The sequence below is a fragment of the Juglans regia genome, chromosome 1 (assembly GCF_001411555.2).
Source record: "Juglans regia cultivar Chandler chromosome 1, Walnut 2.0, whole genome shotgun sequence".
Lineage (NCBI taxonomy): Eukaryota > Viridiplantae > Streptophyta > Magnoliopsida > Fagales > Juglandaceae > Juglans > Juglans regia.
The window spans coordinates 21774439-21787648 of NC_049901.1; the positions used below are offsets into that span (position 1 = coordinate 21774439).

The 13210-nt window shown below is 34.2% G+C and overlaps 1 protein-coding gene across 2 annotated transcripts in view; it reads left to right on the plus strand.

Annotated features, from left to right (window-relative positions):
* LOC108999672 overlaps positions 1 to 13210 on the plus strand; it is a 50256-nt gene that overhangs the window by 1205 nt on the left and 35841 nt on the right. The window lies entirely within an intron of this gene.

The window sequence follows — 13210 nt, forward strand, 5'->3', positions numbered from 1 at the left end:
AATCATTATCTTCACAAATAATCCGTCACAAATATTTATTTTTATTGGAGTGTTAATTACTTGAGACAGTTCGGAAGCTGATCATCGTAATAAAGCAACAAATTTTTATTGACCAAGTTCGAAATTCTACCGGCGTGCATGCTTCTTATAATTAGTTGAACATGGTTGCCAGAAATCAACATGGATCTGTTCTCATAACAGCAGGACTGGGATATAGAGTTTTTCTACCCAAACTTGATGCACGCTAGATTTCGGACATGGTGCAAACGTCGTCACAGTGTGGACTACTGCATCTTAACTCTACCTGAATGAGTTAATTTCTTGATCACGATGTTACAACAACTCATGTGATTCTCGAGATATGTATAAAATAATCTTATATTATAGCTCCTAGTTAATTTGTTTTCAGGACTCAGAATTTCCCTCCTCTTTTTTTCTTTTGTTTTCTCCATGTACTTAATTTCCTTGAGTTTTCCTTTATGTTGTCTTGAGTTAATTAAGCAGAAGATAAACGGACTGTCTTTTCTCTTGGTCGCCAACTTGAATAAAGTCTCTGGGTTGAGACCGATATATTCATCTTGTATTCAAGAGAAACGGTCATAAGTAATTGAGTATAGTTCAAGACCCATCAGCATCGTGAAAATTGAAATGGTCTGCAAAGTATGAAGTAATTCAAACGCGCTGTACCTGTCTTGATCATTTCAATCTTAAATGCCAGAAATTCAAGAAGAAAGAGAAGAATCTCACTCTCTCTCTCTCTCTCTCTCTCTCTCTCTCTCAATATATATATATATATTCAACAACATAATTCAAAATTTTCGTTATAGGATTACATATTCAAGCCCACGTGAAAAAAACTAGTCAAATTCAGAAGTTCTAGAATTACCCAAGTCTCAGAAAAGCAAGTTCCTGGAAGATATCGGGAAGACTGGAACTGGGTCCCAACAGTATCTAATCTATCCAATATATATTAAAATATAATGGCGTAGCCAGGTGCAAACTAGTTTTTCAGCTAAACCAGCATTTCCTATTGGAAATGTTTGAAATGTTTCCCTTACAATACATGAATATTCATCTCATCATCATCATCAACAGCAGACCTGATACATTAGGGCCTTCATAATTATACAAAAATGGTGACCCATTTTCAACCTCAACATGGAAAAAAATTACGTACTGAAAAAGAATGAAGCCTAAATTAGCGAGAAAGTCTTTTCAAACCCGCGTCCTAGAACGATTGATTTCCTCGATGCTGGCAGTACTTATTGTGTAATTGGTTTTGGGGCACCACCAATTACTGCATCTCTCTTCCGTCTCACCATTGAGAAAAATAATGATGGTTAGAAGTAGGAATGTATCCGGTCCGCTTCGGTTTGATTTTAAATAAAATTTAAGATTAAATCGATATGTATCAATTTTTTATTTTTTATTTTTTAAAATCGATTATACTCCGGTTATCCTTCTAAATCGGTACATCCGATTTTACCGATTTCTAGTCCAGTCTGATTTTTCAATTTTTTTAAAATGTAAAAAATATATAATAAATGTTACTTCTTATAATAAAATATTATTAATAATTTAATATATATATTATGTTTAAAGCATATGAATCAATTAAATTTTTATTTTTAAGATTAAACTTTTATTTTATAAATTATAATAATATTATTTTATATATAATTATATTAATAACATATGATCAAACAAATTACAAATGTTCATATTTAAAATTAACATTTTATGTTATAATTTATAAATTATAATAAGAAATTTTTTCATATATGATATATAATTATATATTATATATAAAAATTTAATATATTATTATATACTATATATAAAACTTATATATATAAATATTTTGTATAATATATAAAATTAATTTATATATATATTTTCGAACCGGTCCGATTCGGTTCCGAAAACTACGGAACCGAAACCGGACGGGTTCTGGCCGGTTTTCATAATATAGGAACCGGTTTTGGACCGGACCGGTTCAAAACCAGACCAACCAGTTTGGTCGGGTTCGGTCTGGTCCGGTTTTCAGGTTTAAATTTACACCCTAACTTAGAAGAGTAATGTCATTCATCATTTATTTTTTTATTATTTTATTATGTGATATTAAATGATTAAAGACTATTTATTATGTTTTATTTATAAACCTATCATTTAATGCCACATTATGAGATGATGAGAGGATGATGGAAAAAAAGATGATGAATAAATTTTTACTTGCTAGAATGCTTGAAGTTATTATAATATATCATGTCAAATCACATCAATCATCAATTTATATACTTACTTTTATAAATATTTTTTAGACTAAAGTGTATGTTTGGTATTGTGGTGGAAAATATAACTTATAATTTTAAGGCTTATAACTTATAGCTTAAGTAATAATTAGTTTAACTATTTAAAAGTTATTTACTGTCTAATAACCATATGTTTAAAACACTTTCAAACATATTATATTTGTTTGAAAATAAATTGAAAAAAAGCTTTCTAGTAGAAATGACGATCATTTGATTTTTTAAAGATTATGACCATATTGTTAAAAGTTGAAAGTTATAATTATTTAAAAGTTGTATAGATATTTTCATCCATTGATAATCTTTTTAAAATTTGAATTACATTACAGATTATCTGAAAAAACATGTTTGAGGAATCTTCAATTGTACGTTTTAACTTATTTGAGATTAAAATATACTTTAATATATAACATTCAAACAACTTAATTTTTCCATTAAAACCCTTCTAAAGCTATGACTCCTAATACAATCCCAAACAGCCCAAAGCATTTCTCATTCTGCAGTGGATTTGAGATCCAAGGACTATGATCCAAGGTTTTTAATTTCGTACCATACCGGCCGGTACGGCCGAAATTTTTCGTTTCGGCTGTTCGGCCGGTACAGGTATTATATCTGTTCCGTACCGGTTAAAATACCGGCCATTTCGGACTAAATTTCGGCCTATACCGGCCTATATTTCGGTCGATACCGGCCGGTACCGGCCGATATTTCGGCCTGCATGTTTTTTTTTTTTTCGTTTTTTCAAACTACAAACTTATTTTTTAACCCTTAATTTAGATTAGACTATATATAATTTTTATATATATGTATTTATATATAATTTATTTATATATAGACTATTATTTTGAAATATAATTTACATATATATTTATATATATAATTTATTTATATATCGACTATCCCGAAACGTTATCTCGAAACGCTATCCCGAAGCGGTATCGGTACCGAAATATTTCGTTTCAGTACCTTAACCGATACGACGTTCGGTACGATATTCAAAACATTGCTATGATCAGTAGTTCGGTAGTTTACTCTTGGTTGGAAGGCACCCGTGCTTCCCAGCAAACTAGGCTTTGATAGTTCAACAATTGCTGGTAGGATCATTCAGTAACGGCCCACAGTCTTGAGCCCGATTCAAACCAGAACAGCCCATCAGCCCTGAGAACTATCAACTAAGTGATCAGCGCCATGAAAATCAGTCACAACTAATACGGTCTGATCAAAACTTGGGAGCCAATTATGGAAGATGAGGTCAATTCAACTTTTATGAATTCCACTTGAAAAACATTAATTGGGTCCATTCATGGAACAACTACAAAGCTATCCAATTTGTTTAGTCCAAATATTCTAGCATATGAATTAGCATTAAAATATTTTTGGATAAGTGTACATGATGTTATACATATTTTTAGGAAAGTAATTTAATTATAATATTTCACTATACAAAAGGTAGGGATTGGAGACCCCATTATCAACCCCAAATCATATAAATATAATCGTGTGTAACAGTTGCCTTTGATAATATTGCATCGATTCTGTAGATGTTGAAAAGCAAATGTTAGTATGGACGAATTTTATAGGGAAAGATCCAATAGAAGAGTCAAGATCTATCAAAACTACCATTTTCTTAATAGATAATGATACACATACGACTCTTTTACTACTCACTTCAAATTAACTAATATAATTGTGCCACTTCATTAAAAATAATTTTCAATTTTACATAATTACCCTTGATTTTAAATAAAGTTATAAAATAGTTGTAGACTAATTGTAGATTTATCATTTTCCTTTCTTAATAGGAAGCAAACATCTTATGTCCTCGAAGTTAATCCTATACAATTAACATTAAATTCGATGTGTTTATGTTGAGGTGGTCCCTCCATCCCCTTCTCTCTTCATTTGATGTCTAGGTGTAAAAAATCCTAGATGAAATGGGGACACAAAGTGAAGTGTGGAGATGAACTGAAGAGGAAGTCTGCGAAGAGGTTAAGTGGGGAAGACTTAGAACTCTAGACGATGCCGTTTTGCTGAATCAATGGAGCACAACGTCTTGGTTAAGTGAAACATGGCATTTCTTAGGATAATGTGGAGTCTGTCATTTTAATATAATGTAATACACATCATTTCATTTTAGTATGGAGTTTGTCATTTTTATGTTATGTCATACGCAATGTTTTGGGGATCAAAACCAAACGATGCATTTAATTATTGTGATTTCACTTTAGTCTGCTATCGATTTTGTTATCAAGTCCAGAGTTTGTTACGAAAGTGTGGGAGGGTCTGCATTTATGAGGAAGAAAAGGGGAGCAGGGAAGGAATCTTGAATGTTTTAATTTTTGAGTCTGTATTGGAAGTTGGGATTGCCTCAAACAATCCTCTATCAATTTAGTAAATGAAGTTTTAGTCATTTCAATTCCAATATTCCTATCCTTGTTCCTTGCTTGGTTTCTGAATTTGGAGATTCCTTACAATTGGTATCTGTGAGCCGGCGATCCTCAATGGCGGATGGTACTCGTTCTAGACAATAACAGGAAGGTCTTCAGAAGCTGGTCGATGGCCTAGAGGAGGGTCTTCAAGACATGTGGGGTAGACTTGACCAACTCACTGATATGATCCGCACCCTTGTGGCCAACCAGAAAAATATAGGCACTAAGGATATGCAAGTCACAAATGAAACATATCAGCTATATCAAAGGGGATCCTTTCAGCGAGGAATTCATTTGGACTTTCGTCATTTTGATGGGGAAAACCCATCGGGGTGGATATTCAAAACTTCTCAATACTTTGAATTCCGCCAAACATCTCCTGCTTAACATTTGTTGATGGCTTCCTATCACGTGGAAAGGGGAAACTCTTGTTTGGTACCAAGATGCTATAGACTCAAGTCAGTTTAATAATTGGGAAACTCTTGTTCGTACCATGTTGGTTCGTTTTGGGCCAACGACTTATGACGATCCAATGGAGACACTCACCCGTCTTAAGCAAACATCATTAGTAGCAGATTACAAAGTCCAGTTTGAGTCACTCTCCCACAGATTAAGAGGACTATCGGACAACCACAAATTAAGTTGTTTTCTCAATGGGTTGAAGGACGAAATCGGGTTACCTATTCGTATGCTTAATCCTCTTAATTTAAATGCGGCTTTTGGTTTAGCTCGTATTTAAGAAGAGTATCTAGTTAATACAAAGAAATCCCTTAAAATGAATACCGAGAAGGGGCTTGTTTCAGCAGGAACCTATTCTAATACATTTACTCATACTAGGGAAGGAAATAGTAGAAATTAGAAGTTCAGTTCACCTACTAGAAAAATTCATCTGCTACTATGGATGGGAAGTGTAGGAAAGGATTATGTTATCATTGCGGCGAGAGGAACCTAACCCACATTTGTAAGACCCCTAAAAGTTATCTATTAGAAAGCTATGAAGAAGTAGAGGATGCTGGGAGAACAGGTAATCGATCCCAGAACTGAGCACTGAGGGAGAGATATAGCTACAAGTAGTGAGTGTGGAACCTGAAATTTTCCTTAATGCAATCATGGGTACACCCAACCCTAAAACTATGAGGTTATTTGGGAGGATTGGGAATGAGTAGGTGGTGATTTTGGTTGATCCGAGATGTATGCATTATTTTTTAGATCGATCCATTGCCAAAAGAACTAGATTGTTGGTGGATGAATCTAAAAAAATTGCAGTAAAAATAGCAAATGGACAAATTATTAGAAGTGTGGGCTACTGCAGTATAGTCAAAACAAAAATCCAAGGTACTCATTTCAACTCTTCATTTTATATATTAGCCCTTGGTGGTTGTGATGTGGTTTTAGGAGTTAAATGGTTAGAAACTTTAGGGCCAATTATTTGGGACTGTACCCAACTTATAATGAAGTTTGTTTATGGTGGGAGAGAAGTTGCATTGGTGGGATTGAGTTTAAAGGATCTCACTATTTTGGGAATCAATAAGTCTATGATGACTTCTGTCAATAGGGGAAGGGGACTATTTTTACATCTGTTGGTTGGGAAAAACAGTGTCTAATAGATTTTTTTTTTTTGGGGGGGGGGGGGGGGGGGGGGGGGGGGAGGGGCCTGTGCAGAAAACCCTCACCAAGTCTCAAGGGATCTTTGAAGTCCCAAAACTGTTGCCACCCTCACGTGCACAAGACCATATAATTATACTTAAAGAAGGGACACAACCCATAACAATAAGGCCTTATCGTTATCCACACTACCAAAAAGTTAAAATTGAGGAAATTGTAGTTGAGTTGTTGGAATCGGGGGTAGTGAGACCCAGTACCAACCCTTTCTCTTCACCCGTGTTGTTGGTTTACAAGGCAGATGTGAGTTGATGTATGTGTATGGATTATACGGCACTTAATGAGGAGACGGGGAAGTAAAAAATTTTTCATTCTAGTGATTAATGAATTATTAGATGAGTTGTATGGGTCAGTGGTTTTCTCAAAAGTGAGCTTAAGGTCTGGATACTACCAAATAAGAGTAGTACCAAAGGATGTGGCCAAAATAGCATTTAGGACTCACGAGGGGCACTATGAGTTCCTAATGCTACCCTTTGGGTTGACTAACGCACCGTCAACATTCCAAGGGTTGATAAATACTGTGTTTCGTCCCTATTTGAAAAAAATTGTGCTAGTATTTTTTGATGACATACTAGTGCACAATAAATGTTGGGATGAGCATTTAAAGCACTTGGAAAAGGAGCTGAAAGTCTTACAGAAAAATGAGTTATATGCTAAGTTGTTTAAATGCAAGTTTGGGGTCCATGAGATTGACTGTTTGAGACGTGATAAATGCAAATGGAGTTATGGCAGATCCCAATAAAGTTGCTGCAATGTTGGATTGGCCTACACCAGTAAATGTAAAGTCTCTAAGGGGATTTTGGGTTAACTGGATTTTACCGGAAATTTCTTAAGAATTATGGGATCATTGTTGCCCCACTCATAGATTTACTTAAGAAAAATTCATTTGCTTGGATTGATGAAGCAATGAAGGCTTTTAATGAGTTGAAGTCAACAATTACAGAACCCTCGGTCATCAGATTACCATAGTTTTCTCAACCATTTACAATTAAATGTGATGCTAGTGGGAGAGGGAAGGGGCAGTCTTATTGCAATATGAAAAACCCCTCGCTTATATGAGTAAGGCACTCAAGGGGAAGACATTTTTTCTCTCCACTTATGAGAATGAGCTATTGGCCTTGGTAACTATTGTGAGGAAATGAAGACCTTATCTTTTAGGCCAATCCTTTGTTGTTAAGATAGATCAGCAAGTTTTGAAATTTCTATTGGAACAAAGGGTTGGGACTGTGGCTCAACAAAAATGGGTGAGTAAATTGTTGGGGTATGATTTTATCATTGCTTATAAACAAGGAAAGAAAAATCTAGTTGCAGATGCATTGTCGATGAAGGGGAGGAAAATGAGTTTTTCAAAGAGTTGCTAGCTATGATCTCTTTTCATACCCCTGATTGGGTAGAAAAGCTTAAGACTAGCTATAAGGAGTTGTTTGAGAAGAAGGAAGTTCGTGAAAAATGGTAAGAAAACAAAATATCACCAAAAGGGTATCAGTTGCAGTAGGGGTTAATATTAAAGAAAGGGAGAATTGTGGTTGTGCTTGATTCTTCCTTTAAAAGTAAGGTGATGCACTATATCCATGACAACCCTTTAGGGGGACACTCAGGTTACTTAAGGATTTATCAAAGAGCTAAGAGAGACTTCTAATGGAAGGGAATGAAGATGGACATAAAGAAACTGGTCCGAGAGTGTGACACTTGTCAAGCTGTAAAGTATGAGACAATCCCACAGTAGGGCTGCTGCAACCTTTGCTAGTGCCTCAATAGGCATGGACATACATCTTTATAGATTTCATAGAGGGGCTACCCATGTCCCAAGGCCAAAATGTGTTCATAGTGGTGGTTGATAGGTTTACTAAGTTTGGCCACGTTATTGTAATGCCCGTCTTTGTCGTGGGACTTTAGAAAATGATTTTCAAAAATGAGACGAGAGATACTGACCCTTTTAAAAAATTTTCCCCTTCCTTCCCATGATATAAAAGACTTCATGTTTTAAATTAAAACATACTTTATAAATCTAAGGAGGAGTTTTGCAGCGGAAATCATTAAATTAAAATTAAAAGTCCTTTTACAAAAATACTCTTTCATAGTGAGATATTTTGGATCAAAGTGAGATATTTTGGGATTAATAATGTGTGTGGTAAATTGACTTGAGGAGATAAATTTAAAGTGAGGTCTAATCCTAGCCATACTGTAATACCCCACTTGAAAAGCCCGTTAGGATAATACCCCACTTGAAAAGCCCGTTAGGATTATTACCTTTGCACCCATGATCCTAATTATCATAGGATCGTTATTTTTATTTTAGAGTTATTTTTTTTAGCATGAGAATCACACTTTGGGTTTAGTTAGAATTATTGGAGAGTTCTAGTATTTTATTTTTAGAATAACTACCAAGAGGCCAATAGTGGTATGACACTTGGCATTTTTTATGGGCTAAGCAAAAAGGGCCAAGTATGGATGGGTTTAAGGGTAAGCCGAAGAGTGTTTAATTAAGGATGTGATGGGCTAGGAAGAGGTGCCATAAGTCTAGACCCATTTGGGATTTATAAGGTTTTAGACCTTTTTTTTAAGAATCTTAGAAATTAAGCCCAATATGTCGTAAGCATGAAAGCCTTTTGGCCTAACTTAGTGAGAGTGAAGGCTTTTGGTCCAATCTAAGAAAGACTTGTTTTATATTTACCCAAACCTAGTATGCCTTTGAGACCATGGATGAGCCCTCAAATTTGGATATAAGATCCATTACACCAAAGCCCACACCCAAAGCTTACACAAATGGTCCAACAAGCCCAACCCATGAGGCTCAAAAGCCTTATCTTTCATTCTTATCCTTCTAAATGAAGCCCACATACACCATATCATTGCTTTTCGTCAAGCCCAAGGTCTACGACATACCCCTAGGGTTCCCACCTAATCATGATTAAACTTCTAACTTGAATTAAGAAGCACTAATCATCTCACACATGATTAGTGACATCAAACCATGATTTTTGCATAATTTTTCTTTAAAATATTTTCTTTACATTTATGATCTATAATTTTTGGTTTTTATTATTAAATTTCATTGATCTTAGACTTACTTAGAAGTTTAGGTTTGACCCAACATATGTCAATAGGAGCCAAGCCATGTCAATGCCCAAACCACCAGCAATCGACACCTAGGTGCACCTCCATGTGCACTTCATCAAACCAGACCTTAACCCATGCCATTTCCACCAGATTTTCAATTGTAGTTGCACCATTCACAACTCATCTTATCACCCAAAGTCCAAGTTAGCATTGGACGAAATACCTCCAAGAAGCCAAACCAAAACCCAACCATTTCCTTAGGAAACCTAGTTGAAACCAAATCGAGGACCTCAACCATTCAATGAATTTCTACTCTTCATTGAGTCATCTCCACATGCCACCACCCATTACCTAAAATCACTAAGAGGTCCCCCAAAGAATCCCCACCAGAACTTTGCCATTTGTGATGCTAACTCTTGATACAACTTCATAGACAATTTAAAGACACTCATGTAATATGTGGGAATAGCTTGGATGACTGCCTTTAAAAGAACTTCTTTTCCTGAGGGTGATAAAAATTAGTTTTTCCAGTTACTCAACTTTTTCCATACTCTATCTTTAATGTTGCTGAAAGATTGATATTTAAATCTACCAACCATAATCGGCAACCCTAAATATTTTTCACAATTCTTTGCACTCAAGCTCCACAATCCTTCACAATATCTGCTCTCACCTCAAAAGCAACAGTAGGACTAAAAAGAATAGTTGTCTTATGCTTATTCAAGCTTTGCCCAGATGCATTCTTGGATGATTTTAACTAATGGGTTTGGGATACTTTATAAATGATTACAAATTGAAGGAACAAAAGAAAGAAAAATAGCAAATATTAGAAGTCTGATGAGATAAACATGTACACCCTCTATTTATCCAAGATACGGGAATGTGTCTTAACTTATGAAAGGTAGTCTTGGAATACAGGCACATGGTATTCATGAGGCTATATCAACTAAAATTAGTATTTTAATTTACTTGCATTGTATATTGGAATTGGATGAAAGTACCACGTTATCTATATTCCAAGAGTGTCTATTAATTCTCCTTTACTTAGTAATTTCGTATGCAAAAGAGTCCTAATAGGTAGCCATGTAAGAATTGGGTCATCCAACCCTTAAACTTGGAACATGATCCAATTTTATAAATAAGTCCATGATAAGTAGATGACTTTTTGGATTGGCAATCAAGATTTACTATGGAGTCTAGGACTCCCTCAAATAAGCCAAACTTATTTTCGGTTATTTGTTTAATTTTCTCACATTTTATATTCTCAGTTTTCTTACATCGGCTTTACAAATTGTTCTCTTACATCACCTATTATATTCAACCCATTCAAATGCACATTAGGATAATAATTAATTAATTAATTTTGAGCAATAATGTCATTACAATAAAAAATTTGGCTACTAATTCCTTAAAATCGTCTGCATTGAAAGAGGCAAAATGCATACATTTTACGTAAAACTACAGTAAATCTCCATACTTGTATGGTTACTGTTGCCCCTCTAATTATTAATTTACGTTATTTTCTCTCATCTCTTTGCCTCACACTCTTAGTTTGTTACTAAGATAAAATTGAAATGAGATGAGTTTTGATTAAAATTAAAAATTAAATATATTATTAGAATATTTTTTTAATAATATTTTTATTTTAAGATTTAAAAAAATTAAATTATTTATTTTATTATATAAAAATTTTAAAAAAATTATAATAATTAAATAAAATAAATTGAGATGAATTAAAAAAAATATTGAAAACAATTAAAGCCTAAAATCTCTCTCTCTCTCTCTCTCTCCACAGAAATCAATAACATCTTCTCCCATTTTTGGCTTCCAACTCTCAATCTACTTGGTCTCAATTTCTTCTTCACTCTCTCTCCCTCTCTCTCCCTCTATCCGATGCTTTGTTTTGTATTTCTCGCTCCCTTGACCAAAATTTCCACCTTTATTTCCAGATTTTTGGTCACCATTCATACGTTGCACTTCCTCACTGTCGTTGCACTTCCTCCATCGGCACAACACTTCATCACCGTCGCATCTCTTCAATGTCGAATCTAGGATAAATTTGAAGCCTTCTCTGTTTTTCTGAAGTTTTTATTAGTATAGAAGGGTTGGTTTTTAGGTATTAAAACAGGGTTATTGTCCAAACATTTACTTGGCATGTATACAATGCTGCTGTCTATTTTCTCTGATTTGTTAGTATAGAACAGGTTTTTTTTTTTTGAATGATTTATTAGTATAGAAGGGTTGATTTTCTCTACAAAAACAGGGTTATTGTCCAAAGATTTTAGTATTTTTCTTTACTATTTTTAATGGGCGATTTTAGGGGTTTTCTTTACTGTTTTTAATGGGTTTATTTTAGGGCTTTTCAAAAAAAATTGCTTGTATTAAGTATAGGGATTCAGATCTAGTACAATCGATATTTGTTTTGGGGCATGTATGCAACTGTCGAAAGTTTAGGCGAAGAGCATAGATTTAGTAATCATAGGTGAAATCTAGGGTCCATTTTTGTTTGCATTTCACTTCGTAAACAGAGATGAAATTGATAGAGAGGTAAACAATACTGCAAATTTATGGGAAGAGAGGTAAAGATTTTTGTTTTACATTGATTTAGGGTTTAGGGACTTTGATGCTACAGATTTATGGGCAGAGAGGTAAAAATTTATGTTGCAGTTTAGGCATGCTTTAGTACATTATGGCATGCTCTAGCACATGTTGCTGCTCTAGTGAGTTTGAGATGTTCTAAACAATGCTGCTGCTCTAGTGAGATTGAGGTTCTTATTTATAGTTATATGGTGATACAACATCAACATGTCTCCATCAAATTAAGGGACACTCTTACGTTTATTATATGGGGAAATGAAATCCCAGAACTGGTCTTAGTGTTGACAAGTCAAAGGAGTTGGCTTATCGTTTTTGGCTAAATTAAGAGAAAGTGAATGTGCTTAGCAGAGAGACAGGGAGATAGAGAGAACAATAAAAAGAGGGGTAAAAGTTGACTCCAGAAAGAGAGAAAAAGGAGCAGAGGATCACTTTTACAGAAAGAAGAAAAACCAAAAAGAATTCAATCGTGCTTCTTGCTTTCCAAAGTGATTCTGATTCTCCTTTAGAAATATTAAGAAATAGAAGGGGAGAGAAAAGTTGACAGGGAAGTGGGGTTACCAGGTTATTGTCTATCAACACTTGCTAATTGAAAGAAAACATTAAGGGAATTTCAAATCAATTCTGCACTTATCCTCTCTTTACTCTTTACTTTTTACTTTTTATGATTTAGTAAGAAATCTTATCCTCTCTCTCTCTAGAAAATTGAATTGTCATACGAATTCATGATCATGAAAATATATGTTTCTCTTGTTGTATGCATGTCCTCAATAAACTGTGTATGCACATGTCCAATATAACTCGTTTGTTTTCACAGATCAGATTAGATGAGTTGAGATAAAAATTAAAAGTTGAATAAAATATTGTTAGAATATATTTTTTTAATATTATTTTTATTTTGGGATTTAAAAAATTTGAATTGTTTATTTTATTTTGTATGAGAATTTGAGAAAGTTGTAATTATTAGATAAGATGAGTTGAGAAGTTTCCTGAAAACAAACGAGGTTTTGTGATACCCCATATGATATGAGTAAGGATAGGTGGTGTATGGGATCCCACATTGCTTGGGAATGAGAAGTTCTTGCTCTTTATAATGTTCCAATGTGGCTCCAATTGTATCATTGACTAGTCCTTTTAGAGTGTAGGCCATGTGGT